Below are 18494 nucleotides of genomic sequence, written 5' to 3'. Positions count from 1 at the left end.
TTCACCAACTCCTGGTGAATACAGATCCAAACCCCCTTGGATCTTAAAACAAGGAGAAATCAATCAGGTTCTTAAAAAGAAGGCTTTTAATTAAAGAAAAAGGTAAAAATCATCTCTGTAAAATCAGTATGGAAAATAACTTTACAGGGTAATCAAACTTAAAGAGCTCAAAGGACCCCCCTCTGTCTTAGGTTCAAAGTACAGCAAACAAAGATAAACACTCTAGTAAAAGGTACATTTACAAGTTGAGAAAATAAAGTAAAACTAAGACGCCTTGCCTGGCTTTTTACTTACAAGTTTGAAATAAGAGAGACTTGTTTAGAAAGATGGGGAGAACCTGGATTGATGTCTGGTCCCTCTCAGTCCCAAGAGCGAACAACCCCTTAAAACAAAGAGCACACACAAAAGCCTTCCCCCTCCCCCCCCCCAAGATTTGAAAGTATCTTGTCCCCTTATTGGTCCTTTGGGTCAGGTGTCAGCCAGGTTACCCGAGCTTCTTAACCCTTTACAGGTAAAAGGATTTTGGAGTCTCTGGCCAGGAGGGATTTTAGTACTGTACACAGGAGAGCTGTTACCCTTCCCTTTATAGTTATGACAGGTGCCCATTCACTGCCCTGGGCACCCCTCCCATACATTAAAATCACAACAGAAACAAAGGACTGCCAATAAATTTATCAACCTTGAACCAGCCCCTCCTGAAGAGCCTCAGAGGCGAGAAGAATACATTGGCTGTTCAGCATGCCCAGAAGGGTTATAAATCTGAGCTATGGCAGATCAATATGCGGATGGAGTTATGCCCTCCCAGAACTTCCTCTTGTTTATCCTCAAGGAGCACCATGGCTTAAAATTCATTTGCAAATTTAACACCATTAATTTGGGCTTGAATAGGGACTGGGAGTGGCTGGCTCATTACAAAAGCAGCTTTGCCTCTCCTGGAATTGACAGCTCCTCATCTATTATTAGGAGTGGACTACATCCACCCTGATCAAATTGGCCCTATCAACACTGGTTCTCCACTTGTGAGGTAACTCCCTTCTCTTCATGTGTCACTATATAATGCCTGCATTTGTAATTATCACTCCATGCATCTGAAGAAGTGAGGTTTTTTTTAACCCCAAAAGCTTATGAGGGAGGGATAGCTCAGTGGTTTGAGCATTGGCCTGCTAAATTCAGGGTTGTGAGTTCAATCCTTAAGGGGGGCCACTTAGGGATCTGGGGCAAAATCAGTACTTGGTCCTGCTAGTGAAAGCAGGGGGCTGGACTCTATGATCTTTCAGGGTCCCTTCTAAGAGATAGGATCTCTATCTTTATATATATATATTGTTAATCTTTAAGGTGCCACCAGACTCCTTGTTGTTTTCATGGCTTATCTTATCTACTTACATATATGGCCCCATTATCATAGAAACTGAGTGACCCTCATTCTTTAGCATATTTATTTAGCTTCATAATGACCCTGTGAAGTAGGGCAGTGCTATGATCCCCATTTTCCAGATGGTGAACTAAACAGAGAGACTACGTGAAATGGCCAAGGTTAGACAGGAAGTCTGTAGCGGAGCAGGGGATTGAACCAAGGTCTCTCAAGAAACAGGCTAGTGCTCTAACCAGAGCACTTTCTCTCTGCTGAGCTGAACTGCAACCCTATGTAACATGAAGAGAAGTGATCCCAAACCACTTACGGCTTTACGAGCTCAAACTAGAACTCTTTTAAACTCAGAATTTCCATTCCACCCGAAATTCTTACATTTCAAAATTTGTTTTTGTTTTGAATAGGAACAAAACCATTTTTAAAAAAATGTCTGTGCAACAACATTTTAAAAAATATCATTTTGCATTGAAGAAAACATTTTGTTCCTGTGTTGACTTTTTTTATTTTACATGATACAAACGTTTTCAAAATATTAAATGAAAAGTTCTTTCAGAGCAGAAAATTTAAACATTCCATCCCCAAAAGGTTGACGCTTATCAGAACACTGGGATATGTTTTTTCCCCCCAAATAGAATTGTCAAAATCAACATGTTTCTGTGAAACATTTCGATTTTGACAAGCGACATTTTCCAATGCAAAAATGTTCAGCTGGAAAATTTCAACCCTTTGAATAGCAACTAGAAGTTTGCTGCAAGCCACTGCAAATCATGGAGCACTGTAAGAACAGCATAGCAAGCATTATGTATGCAAACATAGCTGTGCAATCACACACTCATTCCTGAGCACGTAAGTGCACCTCTATTTGTTAAATGTGGGATCCAAGATGTTTTTCAAATGCTATTTTAGGAAATTACTCAGTGAGCACCTGTGTTCCAGCATTTTCCTGTGGGATTTTTTTACACAAAAGTGTCATACCTTTTTGCTGTTTATCACCAGACACTGAATGTCTTGTGGGCCAGACAGAGAGGTGATTGGCTATACATGGGTGTAAGCATGGGCAAGAAGTGTACAGGCCCCTCCTGGGGAAGAGTGAGGGCCTACCAAAACAATAGGGTATGGTGAATGCAGGTCGTTGGACGCCTCAGACATCAATGCACGGAGAACAAATTGCACATGAGCCTTGTGTACATGGAGAAGCTTGAAGCATGATCTCTGTGGTGCTCCCCTCAGGGCTCTGTAGCACTGCACTGCCCTCCTCTGCAGGGCACTAGCATGAAAGCAACAGTCCAGGCCTACATATTATGGAAAGCACTGTGATATGCAAGTGGCCTAGGCGATAACAACAGAGAGTGATGGGAGGGGGAAGTCTGAAAAAAACAAACCCTGGACTGGAATTAGCCCTGTTTCGCTGCAAAAGCAACTGCTGCACATAACTGCTTTACTGAGGCTTTTTGCGTCCTTTCTCAGTGTGGAAAATGAAACCACACCAGAAAATGCCACCCTATAACCCAGAGAGACAAGATGGGTGAGGTAATATCTTTTATTGGACCAACTTCTGTAGATGAGAGAGACAAACTTTTGAGCCATACAGAACCTGGAAAAAAAAGCTCTGTGTGGCTTGAAAGCTTGTCTGTCTCACTAACAGAAGTTGGTGCAATAAAAGACATTATCTCACCTACCTTGTCTCTCTAATATCCTGGGACCAACACAGCTACAACTAGACTGCATATCATATAACCCAGACATTTCAACCAATCACACTTATTCTTTGTTCTTTCTGACTGAACTCCCTAAAACAGTGTTTCCTTATTTTTGAAACCAAGAAAAAATTACTTCTGCAAAATATGCCATCATGGCTAAACAATAGAATAAAAGAGGCAGTTAGAGGCTACAAGGCATTTTTTAGAAATTGGAAGTCAAATACTACTGAGAAAAATAGAATGGAGAATAAACTCTGGCAAGTCAAGTGAGAAAGTATAATAGGCAGGCCAAAAAAATAATTTGAAGAACAACTAGCAAAAAACAAACACAAACTAACAGCAATTTTTTTAAGTACATCAGAAGTAGGAAGACTGTTAAACTATCAATGGAGCCACTGGATGATTGAGATAGGAGCTAAAGGAGCACTCAAGGAAGACAAGGCCATTGTAGAGAATTATTTGCATCAATCTTCATTGCAGAGGATATGAAGGAGATTCCCACAGATCAGCCATTCTTTTTTAGCTGACAAATCTAAGGAACAAGCCCATCGTAAGGTGTTAATAGAGGTTTTGAAACAAATTGAAAGATTAAACTGTAATAAGTCACCTGGACCAGATGGCATTCACCCAAGAGTTCTGAAGGAACTCAGATATGAAATTGCAGAACTACTAACTGTGATATGTAACCTATCTCTTAGTACAGCTTCTGTACCAGACAACTGGAGAATAGCTAATGTGACACCATTTTTTAAAAAGACTCCAGAGGTGATCCTGGGAATTACAGGCTGGTAAGCCTTACTTCAGTACCAGGAAAACTGGTTGAAATAACTGAATTATCAGACAAATAGATGAACATGATTTGTTGGGAAAAAGAGTCAATATGGCTTTTGTAAAGGGAAATCATGCCTCGCCAATCTATTAGAATTCTTTTAGGGGGCCGACAAACATGTGGACAAGGGTGATCCAGTTGATATAATGTACTTGGACTTTCAGAAAACCTTTGACAAGGTCCCTCACTAAAGGCTATTAAGCCAATTAAGCCATCATGGGATAGGAGGGAAAGTTAGTAACTCATTAAAATACATGAAACAAAGGGTAGGAATAAATGGTCAGTTTTCAGATTGGTGAGAGGTAAATAGTGGTGTCCTCCAGGGATCTCTCCTGGGACCAGTGCCATTCAACATATTCATAAATTATCTGGAAAAAGGGGTAAACAGTGAGGTGGAAATATTTGCAGATGTTACAAATCTACTCAAGATAATTAAGTCCAAAGCAGACTGTGAAGAGTTACGAAGGGATCTCGCAAAACTGGGTGACTAGGCAACAAAATGGCAGATGAAATTCAATGTTGATAAATGCAAAGTAGTGCACATTGGAAAACATAATCCCACTTATAAATCTAAAATGATGGGGTCTAAATTAGCTGTTACCACTCAAGAAAGAGATCTTGGAGTCATCGTGGATAGTTCTCTGAAAACATCCACTCATAGAATCACAGAATATCAGGGTTGGAAGGAACCTCAGGAGGTCATCTAGTCCAACCCCCTGCTCAAAGCAGGACCAATTCCCAACTAAATCATCCCAACCAGGACTTTGTCAAGCCTGACCTTAAAAACCTCTAAGGAAGGAGATACCACCACCTCCCTAGGTAACCCATTCCAGTGCTTCACTACCCTCCTAGTGAAAAAGTTTTTCCTAACATCCAACCTAAACCTCCCCCACCGCAACTTGAGACCATTACTCCTTGTTCTGTCATCTGGTACCACTGAGAGTCTAGATCCATCCTCTTTGGAACCCCCTTTCAGGTAGTTGAAAGCAGCTATCAAATCCCCCCTCATTCTTCTCTTCTGCAGACTAAAATATCCCAATTCCCTCATTCTCTCCTCATAAGTCATGTGCTCCAGCCCCCTAATCATTTTTGTTGCCCTCCGCTGGACTCTTTCCAATTTTTCCACATCCTTCTTGTAGTGTGGGGCCCAAAACTGGACACAGTACTCCAGATGAGGCCTCACCAATGTCGAATAGAGGGGAATGATCATGTCGATCTGCTGGCAATGCCCCTACTTATACAGCCCAAAATGCCGTTAGCCTTCTTGGCAACAAGGGCACACTGTTGACTCATATCCAGCTTCTCGTTCACTGTAACCCTTAGGTCCTTTTCTGCAGTGTGCAGCAGCAGCCAAAAAAGCTAACGGAATGTTAGGAACCATTAGGAAAGGGATAGATAATAAGACAGAAAATTTCATAATGCCGGTATATAAATCCATGGTACGCCCACACTTTGAATACTGTGTGAATTTCTGGTCATCCTATCTAATATAAATATAAGATTGGGACTGATCAGACTGGAAAAGAAATGACTAAGAGGGGATATGATAGAGGTCTAAAAAATCATGACTGGTCTGGAGAAAATGAATAAGTAAGAGTTGTTACCTGTTCACGTATGGAGCCCAGTGGGCTAGTTTGCCTATTTTATATTTACTGCTTTGCATTATATTCAGCAGTAATGCAAGATACCTGCAGGAACTGTATCCTGCAAGACATTAGCTTCAGCAAGTTAGCATAAGGCTTGAGGTCTGTGAACTTTTAACAGATAAACTTTGCACAGATAAACGGACCAACGAAAAGCCAAGTATTTGGGGAGCTGAAAATAGAGTTTAAGGGAAAGTTCTGACCCAGGTACATAATTCAGCCACAGAAGTGTCCTGGCAATGAACTGAAGTACATAACAGGTATATGAGATACATCTAAGACTAGCCTGCTTGCTTGCCTATATATCTTTTCTTATAAGTTCCTTATTTTCTTATGGATTTCATTATCTGTTTTATTATAATAGTTTTATAAAAGAGTATACTTTGGCTGTAACACAAGGGACCTGCAGGCCACATCCTATATGTTGAGCTAAGACAAAGTTAGCATACATATGTTTGGGACCTTTCAGCGAGATAGATGGTGATGAGCTAATGCTAATGCAACCTTTAACATGGAGGATGCATTAAAGCAGGTTGGAATAGGGGGCTTGCTAAATTCATACCCTTTTAAATGTAACAGGTCCACCACAACTTGGAACTTGGAAAGAACCGAAATAACCAGTTAGGACAGAAATAACAAATGTGATACCTAATCACAAGAGGCCACGGTAACGAATTGACGTATACGATAATAAGTTGAGAACACTGATATACTAACCTATAGGAAAAAGACACTCCAACATTAGTAAGGTGAGGAAATACAAATAAGGAAAAGGGGGAAAACATCCCCTACTGAATATGCATCAAACATAGCGGTGTCAGCGTAACATATTATAAAAGTGGCATCCCAGCCTAGGGGCAGTAGGAGAGAGACATGTAGTCCTTGGAGGTGTAAGAATGATGGCCACTGGTGATGATGGGGAAGGAAATGGTGATGAGGAAGATGATGGCTAAGATTTTAGGTTGTTCTACGGAAGACGGTGTGAGTACATGGATGTGCAGATGTAGATTCTGTCGTATCTCTATCTACCTTACTGATTTGGGGTGTTTGTGACTGTGCTAAATGTATTAATAAACTATATTTGTAAATATAAAAGAGTTCCTATACTGCGAGTATTGCAACTGTGCACATCGGGATTCCCAACTATATAATAATTTGAATAATACTGGGCCTGATCTTGGGGCAAGCACCTGTCAACCTTCAAAGTGATAACTGGGGATTCTTAAGTAATCAATATGATTAATACATAATCTAAAGATCGGGCAACACGTAACACAAGAACCAGGGATCACTCAATGAAATTAACAGGCAGCAGGTTTAAAACAAACATCAGGAAGTACTTCTTAACACAACGAATAGTCAATCTGTGGAACTCATTTCCTGGTGATGTTGTGAAGGCCAAAACTATAACAGGGTTCAAAAAAGAATTAGATAAGTTCTTGGAAGATTGGTCCATCAATGGCTATTAGCTAAGATGATCAGAGATGCAACCCCACGCTCTGGGTGTCTCTTAGCCTCTGACTGCCAGATGCTGGGACTGGACCGCAGAGGATGGGTCACTTAATGATTGCCCTATTCCAGTGGTTCCGAAACTTGGTTTGTGGCTTATTCAGGGTAATCCCCTGGCGGGCCACAAGATGCTTTGTTTACCTGGAGCATCCACGGGTACAGCCGCTCGCAGCTCCCAGTCGCCGCGGTTCACCGTTCCCGGCCAATGGGAGCTGCAGGAAGCGGCGCGGGCCGGGCCACCACTTCCCGCAGATCCCATTGCCCAGGAACGGCGAACCACGGCCACTGGGAGCTGCAAGCGGACTTACCTGAGGATGCTCAGGTAAACAAAGCATCTCGCGGCCCACCAGGGGCTTACCCTGAACAAGCCGTGAACCAAGTTTGGGAAGCACTGCCCTATTGTTTCATTCCTCTTGAAGCATCTATCATTGGCCTCTGTCAGAAGACAAGATACTGGGGTAGATGCACCATTGGTTTCTTCCAGCATGGCCATTCTTATCTACTTATCCTGAGTGGCCTCGGACATTAATGGTCAGACAGCACAACTACCATGTACAGAACCGCCAATTCCAAGAATTCCAAAATCATGAGTCAGTCCCCACCCCCACCAAAGAAATTGATTGTCTTAAAAAAAGTGACATTTAAAAAAAAATAGATATGTGGGGGGTTGTCTTTTGGTCTGATTGTCTTTTGCCATGATTTCAAGCTTTTCTCCACAACCAGAAGGGATAGAAAATTACTTTATAGAAAAAAATGAAAGCTGAGAATCTCAAGTAATCACATAAGTCCAGGAACTGGGGCTTTCAGGCAAGAAGTGAATATTGCGAGACTCCCAATAAAGTTGTCAACACTGTGATGGCTACCATGGAAATGCCTAATATAAATATCATCATCTCTCAATGAACATCACTCATATTTACCATGAAAAGGAACCTCATAACCGAAGAGTTCATGACACAACATTCACCAGCACAAATTGTTTCCTAACCAATCACTGCTCCTTCGCAGATGAACTTTACATCTCAGCATAGGTTGGTTTGGAGAGCATTTGGTATGAGTTGAATGTTTCATGGAACTTTAGCATTAATGCTTTGAACTTTTTATCTCCAGAGCACTTCGCTATACTAATTTTTCCTTGCAACACCACTGTAAGTATACTTGTAAGTATTTTTATCCTTGCTTTTTTCAGATGAGCCTTGGAAGCTGAGCGATAAAGCGACTTTGCCCAATGAGGCCTTGAAACACATCAGCATCAGAGCAGCTGGGTTTCGGGGTGCTGACACCCAAGGGGGGAGCTCCCCATAAACATCCACTAAGCCACCTCATTGTCCTCCTTCAAATGCTTCTTTGCCATGATTCCTATAAAAATCTGGATAACATCAAGGCAACTGGTGAGCTGAAACCACTGCTTACCATGCTGACCTGTACTGTCTCATTGTTTCTTTGTACGCCCCCTTCTGTCTGTACCCATCTGTTGTCTCTTGTCTGTTGCTTAGCTCATAAGCTGTTTGGAGCAGGGACCAACTCTTTGTTTTGTGTTTGTCCAGCACCTAGCACAAAGGAACCCTGGTCCATGTCCTATGCATTATAGTAATACATATAATAAACATTATAGTAATTAGTGCCAGTGTCCTAGATCTCCTTGATCATGCTCACACCACTAGATCATGCCCACCTTGATTCCTCCCTTCTCTCCACAAGTACAGTTTTGTCCATCCCTGCATTTAGGACCCTAATGATATGCCAAGCGGCAATACCTTCACTTGCTTTGAAGTTCCAGAGTGGAGCACCGAATGGAGCATGCCTGAATGGATTGTTACCCACAAGCCAATCCCTGAGTAACTGCTATTGCAATTTGTCATTTATTGGGGTTTTCTCTAAGGGTGGATGTAACAGGATGGCAACCTGTGCTTGAAGCATTGATATGACAGGCCTTGGTACAGACCAAACTCCTTCAGGTGGCAAAACCTGTGTGTGGGTGACCTGCATCTCTGGAGATTTCTGAACCTTTCCTTCAATTCTGAACCTTTCTTTTGGCTCAGATCCCCACTGCAGAGGGGTGGATTAAAGGGGCCAAGTTCAAGTCAGGTTAACCATTTGATGGCCTGGCCGATGTTTGTGGGGTGAGACTGACCATGCTTTCAGAGTCTCCTGCATTCTAAGGATGCCCACTGGGTTCCATGAGCTGGGTTCATGGCTGTGGAAAGGGAGATGCTGCAGATGCCAGGTCATCTGGCAACCACAGGGGTCTTGGGAAATGAAGCCCAAAGAGGTTGTACAGGGAGTGGAAATCAGAAAGCACTCCCTACTCAGAACTCCAGAGGAAGAGGGTAGTTGACTAGCTGGCAATGGCAGTAGTTCTGCCCTGGTAGCAGGTGATGTTCCCGCTAAGGGAACTCAAGTGAGTTCCGCTGGCTCACCGAGGTAGGTGCATCTTTATTCCACCTAGAAATAGAAAAAGTACCTTTTTGAAGAGAGACGATCTAGGGTGTGGGCTGAGCAACTCTTAGAAAGGAGCAGCAAAGTCTAGGAAGAAGTTGTGATCTGATTTTTACATCATCTTGTGTTAGGGTGACCAGACAGCAAATGTGAAAAAACGGGACAGGGGGTGGCGGGTAATAGGAGCCTATATAAGAAAAAGACCCAAAAATCGGGACTGTCCCTATAAAATCGGGACATCCGGTCACCCTATCTTGTGTTCTCTTAATTAATAACGGCAAATGCCGGTGAGGGTTTGAGTTTGGACCCTACATGGTGTGTGGACAGTAGTTGGGGAGTCACTTGCTCACAATAGGCTGTGCTGCTATGCAAGCTAAGAGAAATTTCACAGCAGCTTCATTTTTCTCTTCCATGCTGTAAACTCAGAATGACCTGCCTGCATCACAGTTAACCTCTGGCAACTTTATTTTTATTTTTACTTTGATTTATACAGAAATGATAAAAGCACCTAGGTAACCTGCAGATTTGTTCAGAATAATACAAGCATTTGAACTCCTGCCTGTATCTCAATCTGCAGAACAATGAAGCTGTCCATAAACAAAACAATACCTGAGAGAATATTCCAGACTTCCTCCCCACGCCTAGAGTGGATCAGCACAATAAAAACCCATCGACCCTGACAACTAAATGCATCTCATCCAGAAGTCTGGACAAACAGCTGGGCTTTTTGCAACATGCGCTGATGGCCAGGCAAGTTAGGTAATTTCAGACCAAGGAAGGGAATGAATTCCAAACTCAGAAGCTCTTCATGGACAATGCTTTGCTAGTATTTCCCTCTTTTTAAACCAGGGAGCTCCAGCTCCAATACCTCCAAACTTTGCCCTTATAGAGGACTTTTTACCCACAGATCCAGAACTGCTAGCCAAAAGTTACTCCTGGGATTTTCAAGGGAGCTAGGCCTCAAACCCCCACTGCTTTAAAACTCTTAGCCTACATCAGCACCTCTGTGAGATAGATATTGTCATCCTAACTTTACAGGACAGAGGAACTGTAGCATATAGAGGCTGCCCACGGTCACAAAGGAGGGCTGCAGCAAAGCCAGGAACAAAAGCTAGGCCTCCTCACTCCCAGTCCTGAGCTTTAATTACAAGACCGTCTTTCTCCTTTTTGATCAATTCTAGTTTAGAGGAGGAAAAACCCCATAAGCATCCACCTTCAGAGGTTATGTCTATACTACGAGCCAGGGCTGTGATACCCTGCTCATGTACATATACTTACGCTAGCTCAGTGAGAGCTAGCATGAGTCTAAGGAGGGATGTAGTTGCAGTAGCATGGGAAGTGGAAGCACAGACTAGTTGTGCTGTGTACAACCTGCCTGAACCCCTTGTGTACGTACTCAGCAAGGGTAAGTATAAATAGTAGTGTAGCTGCTGCCCATGCTACCACAGCTACATGACTAAGGTGCCACAAGTACTCCTGTTCTTTTTACAGCTACATGACTATTTCTACTTGTCCCCACTCTCTCATCATGCTAGTATGTGTATGGAAGTTGAGAATCACACCCTTAGCTCCTACGGTAGATGTAGCTATAGTCTGCAACAGGAGTCACCAGACCTCAACAACAAATTCTGGCTACTCTCTATCTTTTGGGAGTTTGAATGTTGAATTGGCAGCAGCCAACTGATAGTTATTTGTATTAGCTGAGTTATTGCTACTAGTCAGAAACTTGAAGTACCTCCAGGAACTTGCGTAAGATTCCTGGCCACAAATTTGCTATTCAGTGACAATTTTTTTCAGTAAAAATGAACACACAAAATGTTGTTGGAACTTATTTTGTCATGCTCTCCAGGATCAGCAAAATGTTTCTTCATCTGTCCAGGTTGATGCCCACACTTCCTATTTTTGGAAGTTTGAGGGACTGCAGTTCTTGCAGTTTTAGCTCAAAATGGAAATGATTAAATCGATCAAGGTGTCATTTAATGAAAATAGTTAATGACTTTAGCATCTGGACTACAGAACATAGATCAATAAACTTCATGTGGTTAATATGAATGCCATTGAGCCAGCATAAAACATTACAGAAGAATATCGCATAGTATGGCACAACTTGCAATTGTTATTCTTTTTGGGGCCTGATCCAATTTCCGCTGAAGACCATAAGAGTCTTTCCAATTACTTTAATGCGAGTTGAACTGGATCCATAAGGTTGAGCCAAAGCCCACTGAGGTAAATTTTAGGTTTTCCTTTTACTTCAATGGGCAATGAATATGACATTTATTGGTATGGATAAAATTGACCCAGGAAAAGGACTTAAGTAGTGCTGAAGTTTTCTACTGTTCCTCCGCAGACAGATGAATTTTACCCTAAAAGCCTGTTTCTAGACTAGCCAAAGTTAAATGAGTGAGAATGAGCCTAATTATTCAAGGGACAGTGGGTTTTGTACCAAAAACCTGCAAAAATTACATTTTCAATGGGAAAACAGACAATTTGATGGGAATGAAAAAGCAAAATATCTTAAAGTCAAACACACTGGTGAAAATGTTCATCTAAAATTCCACACACAAAATTGGTGACCTGGGTTTTCTTTATATCATCATTAGTCCAGGATTTTCTAGGCAAATTTACCCTTTAGCCTGTATACACTTTAATTGTCAAGTTTTTCTCATTATAATACTCCTTAATGGAGGTATATTCCATAATAAAAAGGCAATATGAACCAATAGATAGGTCAATGGCTTGGCCTCAAGAGCTCTGGATTCTAGTCTCAGCTCTATCATTTCCTTAGACAAGTGACTTCACCTTTTGAGGCCTCTGTTTCCCCGTTCACATTTTCCCTAATTTAAGCTTTTCAGTGTGCACGAACAGGGCCGAGCACAATGGCGCCTAATCTCAATTGGCTGCTACAGTAATAGAAATAACTACTATTAAAAAGTATGTCTCTTTCAGTTATTGGGGGTGGAAGTGATGTCAGCGGGAAGCAATAATGTGTACAAAGTGTGTTCCATGGAAGGGCCTTTTTTCAGCATATGCCACTTGTGGGTTTTTTCAGCATGTGCCACTTGTATGGGGCAAAGACAGTTGTTTCTGCAGGTTTGAATGCTACTATGGAATGGATTGTCTAGTCTTACTATGTCCACAAAGAGGAGACGGGGGAATAAAGATTCCCTTCCACTTTGCAGAGTCAAATCAGGGCTACCCAGCTCTTCGCTGCAGATGCCTAGAGAAGAGCAGTTACTCCATATCAGAAACTCCCTCAAGGAATGACAAGAGAGTTGACCAGGAGGGATGGAAAGTGTTCCTGGTCATAGCTCCAGACTCCATGAGTTTGCCGGATAAGTGGGGTAGGGCGTATGCTGAGCCCTTGAAAGCACTGTCGCCGATTATTGTGTATGTACCCTCCACGCACTTGTGCCAGAGGAATTGTGGCTCAGTGGCGTCCCAGTTGAAATGCTCTCTGAGACGGTGCAGCAAAGCACCACCCCTAATCAAACTTGGGCTGCCGAGCTTTCCTGGTCAGTTACTAGCAATTCTGTGTCAGCTTCTAAATGGCTCTCGTTAACCCAGCTTTTCCAACTGCCAACGTCAGGTATGGGAGGGGAACACGCCATTATACCGCTCGGCTGCCAGCACAATGTGCAATGTTTCCAATATTTTCACTTGATCAAACCTTTCCCAGACAGCTGCCCTGTATCCCAAAAGAAAAGTGCTAAGTGTGTGTGTGTGTGTGTGTGTGTGTGTGTGTGTAGACTAGATTGTGTGCAGAGGGCAGTGCACAGGAGCACCAGAGGAGGCTGTGCCTCAGGGAGCACCATTTCTTCCTAAGAGCCAGATGTTTACAGTGAATAAGTACTCTACACAGTCCATTAGAATGGTGTAGATCGCCCCTTCTCCCCAACCCCAAGGTGTGCTGACCCTGCTCCATAGGCTGGTATGGGGCCTTGTCTCCACCTACTCTCTAACCTCCCACTGATCTTAGAGTACTATACTTCCCTGGGGAGTAATTAGGGAGCAGTCAATGCTCTCCCCTGAATGCAGGGATGGCAGTTTTACCCAGACGTTACACAGACAGTGTATGCATGTGAGATGCCCACGGGACTCCCGACCCGACCCCTAACCAGCATGTGAGGGCTGGGCAGAATCTAGCCCTGCATTCTGGTAGTTTCACCTCTCAGTCTCAAACCTTTTCTGGTGGCCTCATAGAACTTCTCCATCTCTAATTCCTAGGATTCATTTGCTGGTGCCTGTGGCAAAGGAGGAGTGAAGCAGTTAGAACAATATATGACTGTTAAATGTCTGGCTTTTAACGGTAGGCATGTGTGAGGCTTTTTATGACTGTTCAGTAATAACATTTTTATGAATGGTTGGAGATAACGTATGTCTCATCACCTTGCTCCTCACAGGATGCTCTGGTAAACAAAACGTGTTATACTAGTGAGCTTCCCCTGTAAAATTCTAAATAAATATAATTACTTGCTCACCCTTCTTAAAGCTGCCCTTGCTAAAGGTCAGCATCAATGCTTTGGTAAAATGGTTCACGATTCCTAATCCTTGCTACCTTTCTTAGCCCTGCTCAGTGTCTGACTGTGGCCATGGAGAGGAGAAAGGAGGGACTGATTACCCAACATGCCTACTGCAACCACATGAGGTGGGGTGGGGGAGCATTTGGCTTATTTCCTGCCTGGCCAAAGTGGTTAGCCCGCCACACAAGGGTGTGCTGGATAAAAAGCTATTACGCTCTCCGACACTCAGAGCAAGAAGGAATTGTGAGTCTGTGTCACACTTCATTTTCTGGTCTGCTCTTGTGGCAGTGCAGCTATGTGACGCTACTTGTTCAGGGAAGATTGTAAGGATATAGTCCAACCCAAAGAGCCTGATCCAAAGCCCACTGACAGCCAAGGAAAGCCTCCCATTGACGTCAATGGTCTTTGAACTAAAGCCTTAAGCAACCTATTCTGCCATCTTTACTCATGCTAAATAGCACCTTATTCTACAATCAGTCTGGTGGAATTGCAGATACACATACAGGTCACATTCAGATCTGATGGTGCAAATCTCTTTTTCAATAAAAAAAAATTGGCTCAATGAAATTGCAAGTCCAGATGGTTTGCAGAGACCCCTTCAGCACAAGGGAAGGGAGAGGGCTGATTTTGTTTGGCAGCCAAAGGATAATGACCTCCACTGAGGAGATATTAGACATATCTTTACAGTTTGGACAGAGAAACTGGTAGATACCTGGAGGCTTGAATAGCCTTTATAGCTAGAGTTCTCCAGCCCACTAGCATGTGGATTGTCACCAGCAGCCACTGGCCAAGGGTCATGCTGTTTCTATTTTGAAGGAACAGCAATTAGGGTTGCTGAAAAAAATTCCATTGAAACTGCTTTGATGGAAAATTAGGTTTTTGTTGAAACAATTTTTTTCATGGAAAGTGTCCCCATGATCCACCATGGCCAGGGATACCTAAGGTGCACCACTCATGAAGACAGGACAAAGTAGTGCATCATGGCAGACACAGTCCAACCAGAGAGCCAGAAACATAAAGAACCTGAACTACAACTCCCATGAGGCGCCATGACACCATTTTGAATGAGACTATTTCAGGTTTGGGCCCTAATATTTTGGGGTTTGGTATTTTTCAGAAACACACACAAAAAAATTTCTGTACCAGTTCTAGCTGCAATATGTCTTTCTTGAGAGTGTCTTTATTGCCCACCTGGTCAGCATGATTCCTGTAGCAGAAGTAACATTTGCTGTTGTTACATATTCCCTCTCAGAGCACTAAACAAAGCAAAATGTCTGTGCAGTGCTGCTATTCCTACAAGAATATATTCAGTACAGTGTGTCCAGCGCTGGCTAACTGATATGATCCATTCCCTACCATTACCCAAATATATACCGGGCATCTTCTGTCAATTCTCTCCAACTAACTCTGTCCCAGGCTGATGTATTTATGTTATAAACTTCACTGGGAGCAAAGTAATGTGGCATATGGAGAGATGTAAGGACTCTGCTCTATCCATTTTTACATTAAAATCCATTACAGCTCTGTGTCAAAGGTCAAAGTAAATTCTGGGAAATTATATAATAGAAGACAGAAAATACTGGAGAAAAAAAGCCTGAGGAAACCATATGTTTCCTGAATTTGATCTTTGCTTCGTTTTCCTTAATTACATGGGAATTTTATGATACCTGAACTACCCCAATATTTGTATACTGGGTTTACGACAGTCATAGTAAACTCAAAAGCAACCTAATCAGGGCAAGAAGAGATGGACATGGTATTTATTTAGGTTCCAGTTGTGCCATCTTTAATCACCTGCTCATGCAAGTAGTCCCACTGAAATTCATATGAGCAACTGTTCATTTAGCGAGGGCTGCAAAATCTGGCCCTTTCCTCCCCGCTCCTGTCTATAAGAAATTTACTATCCAGATCATAAAATCATTGAAGGTAGGGACAAGAAACACCCATTAGGTTATCTCATCCCGTCCCCAGTGGCCAGTGCATGATGGTCAGCCTTTGTTCAAGTGCTTTTTACAGTCGAATTTATATGTCTCAAGCACTGGGCCTTCTAGCACTTTCTATGGAGACCATTCCATAATCTAATAGATCTTCTCACTGGGCCTGGCCTGGCCTGCCTTCCTCTGGAAAATTCCTAATGGACTTAATAGGTTTTGGGGATTCCTGCCCTGGATTATAAAGGAAGAATCATGCTCACAGGAGGGTTCTCTTTCTATTTTCATATTCATTCTAAACTTTCCTATTTTTACTTGCATCCCATAATTATAAGGAGATTATTTGAAATAGGAGGAAAAAGTAACTTCCCAATGCACTTTGCCTAACACTGATTTGCTCCATTTCTACCCAACGTTTTAAAAACTCTTCTGACAACAGGCTGCAGCTTCTCTTGCTCCTGCTGCTAAATAACATCATTGAGGCAGCTAGTTCTTATTATGGTGAAAGAACAATTGAAGAAAGCAATGACTGAAACTAGGCAACTAGGATCTCTGAGCGATAAGGTAGTGATGAAACAAATCCTCAGTTAGTCTAAATCAGTATAGTTCCATTGGCATCAATGGAGCTGTGCTGATTTATACCAGCTGAGGAATTGGACCAATATTTTAAGTCTGATCAGATTTACTGTGTATACAGCGCTAACCTGTAACACTGTAACTTTTGTAGTGTATAACAAATGCCATGCTGGCATGATTTCACATAGTTTCCTATTTGCTATTACACAATAAACAGGCCAACTCATAATATTTCCTCAAAAATATTTTCTAGTTTGTTGCATGGGTTAAAAATTGAACATGCATGTATGCCTTCTTAGTTCAATAGATGTGTGTTACAGGCTGCTGTGGATTCAGCTCAGGATTTCCAAACCTAAAATCATTGCAAGAGAAGAGTGAGCAAAACCGACAGTGATGATTTCAAATGAACACAGATATATCCTAACTGTTCACCAAACGGTGCTTGTATGAACTGTCCAGAATGGCTGTGGAAGCTTATATCAGATAATAAGAGGCAACCTTTGTTGCTAGAATTCTTCATCAAAGTCAAAGAATAGGATTCATGATGGTAACAATTTTTAGATAATTCCATCCGTTCTTGGATGAATGGTATTAATGACCTTTCGGGGAGAATGGTGCGACTCCATAATCACACCAGCCAAAGAATGATTCTCCTGTATTTTACTTGAGCAATATCAGGTTACCACCTAATCCTGACCTACCATTAATCACCGCAGAGCCAGCCACAGAGAAAAAAAATTGCAATCAGAAAGGCCTGGAAGGAAAGAGGCACCATTGCCTGACAGACGCAGAAGTGCTCTGGCAGGCTGTTCAGATTTGGAAAGTTCCCTTTGTCTAGCAGCGCTCTCAGACCAAAAAGGATCAATACGAAAATCAAAGGCATTATCTTTGTTTACATCCTAGGCACAACAGTGTGAAAATCCTCACCAGGCTAAGGAGCCTGACGGCCTGTGATGGATGCCCTGTTTAAATGATGCTTTTGAAAGCTTTCACAATGCTCTGACAGAGGACTCACTGGAGAATAAATGACTTTCCTTTAAATTACAAGAGCCTGCGTTGAGAAGACAGACAGAGTGAATGTCACGCTATAAATTCAATATATTCCACTGCTGCTGGTGCTAAAGAGCAATTGTTAGTGGTGGAAACAAGTCCAAGATTGTCTTTGACCCAAGGAAGTTTTGGTTATCAGTAATGAGAGACCCAGGACATTTCCGGTTGAATTATTTTTTCTACTTACAAAATATACTTGTAATAAACAATAGAAATGTGCTTCAGGCTTGAATTTGCTCTGCTGGCAATCCATATAAAAATAATACATACAAATCCAATGAAAGCACTCAAGTGTGCATTGTGTATTATTCTTAAGTGCATACTGACAGCGTACCACTATAGCTATTTGGTATAGTAAGAGTTTTATGAAGCCTTAAAATAATATGTGAAATATCTAGAGATGGCAATATTAAACCAACACAGCCTTTCATTAGACACAGAGGATATATTTCACACAGCATATGGGGATTATTTGTAAGGAAACATTTAAGCTTTGTATACAATGTGCACAGTCATTTTTTTCCAGTATGCTATGAAGTTAGAATAAAAACACCAACAACACTTTGAAATGAAGTACATGGACTAGTAGGCCAAATGCATCAACATTTGCTCTTCTGGGTCTCAGTGTGGAATGTCTCCTTAACAAACAGAGTTTGATCTTAATTGGACTGGTACTAGACCCCTGCCTGGGTCAGCTTTTCACATGCTCACCATCCACAATTGGGACCAGATTTTGAAGAGAGCTGAACTCCTACTTAGACACCTAAATAAGAGGCCTAATTGGGAGATGAGCTGTTCTGAAAATGTGGCCACTGATGTAAAATTTCTGGCAGTCAAATCTGGTGGAGAATCTTTCAACAATGTTTTTTCATTGGAAAATGCTGATTTTTCTCACATGCTCCAGAATAGCCAATAGTCCAATCACACA

The sequence above is a fragment of the Emys orbicularis genome, chromosome 1 (genome assembly GCF_028017835.1).
Source record: "Emys orbicularis isolate rEmyOrb1 chromosome 1, rEmyOrb1.hap1, whole genome shotgun sequence".
Classification (NCBI taxonomy): Eukaryota; Metazoa; Chordata; order Testudines; family Emydidae; genus Emys; species Emys orbicularis.
This window is presented reverse-complemented; position numbering follows the sequence as displayed.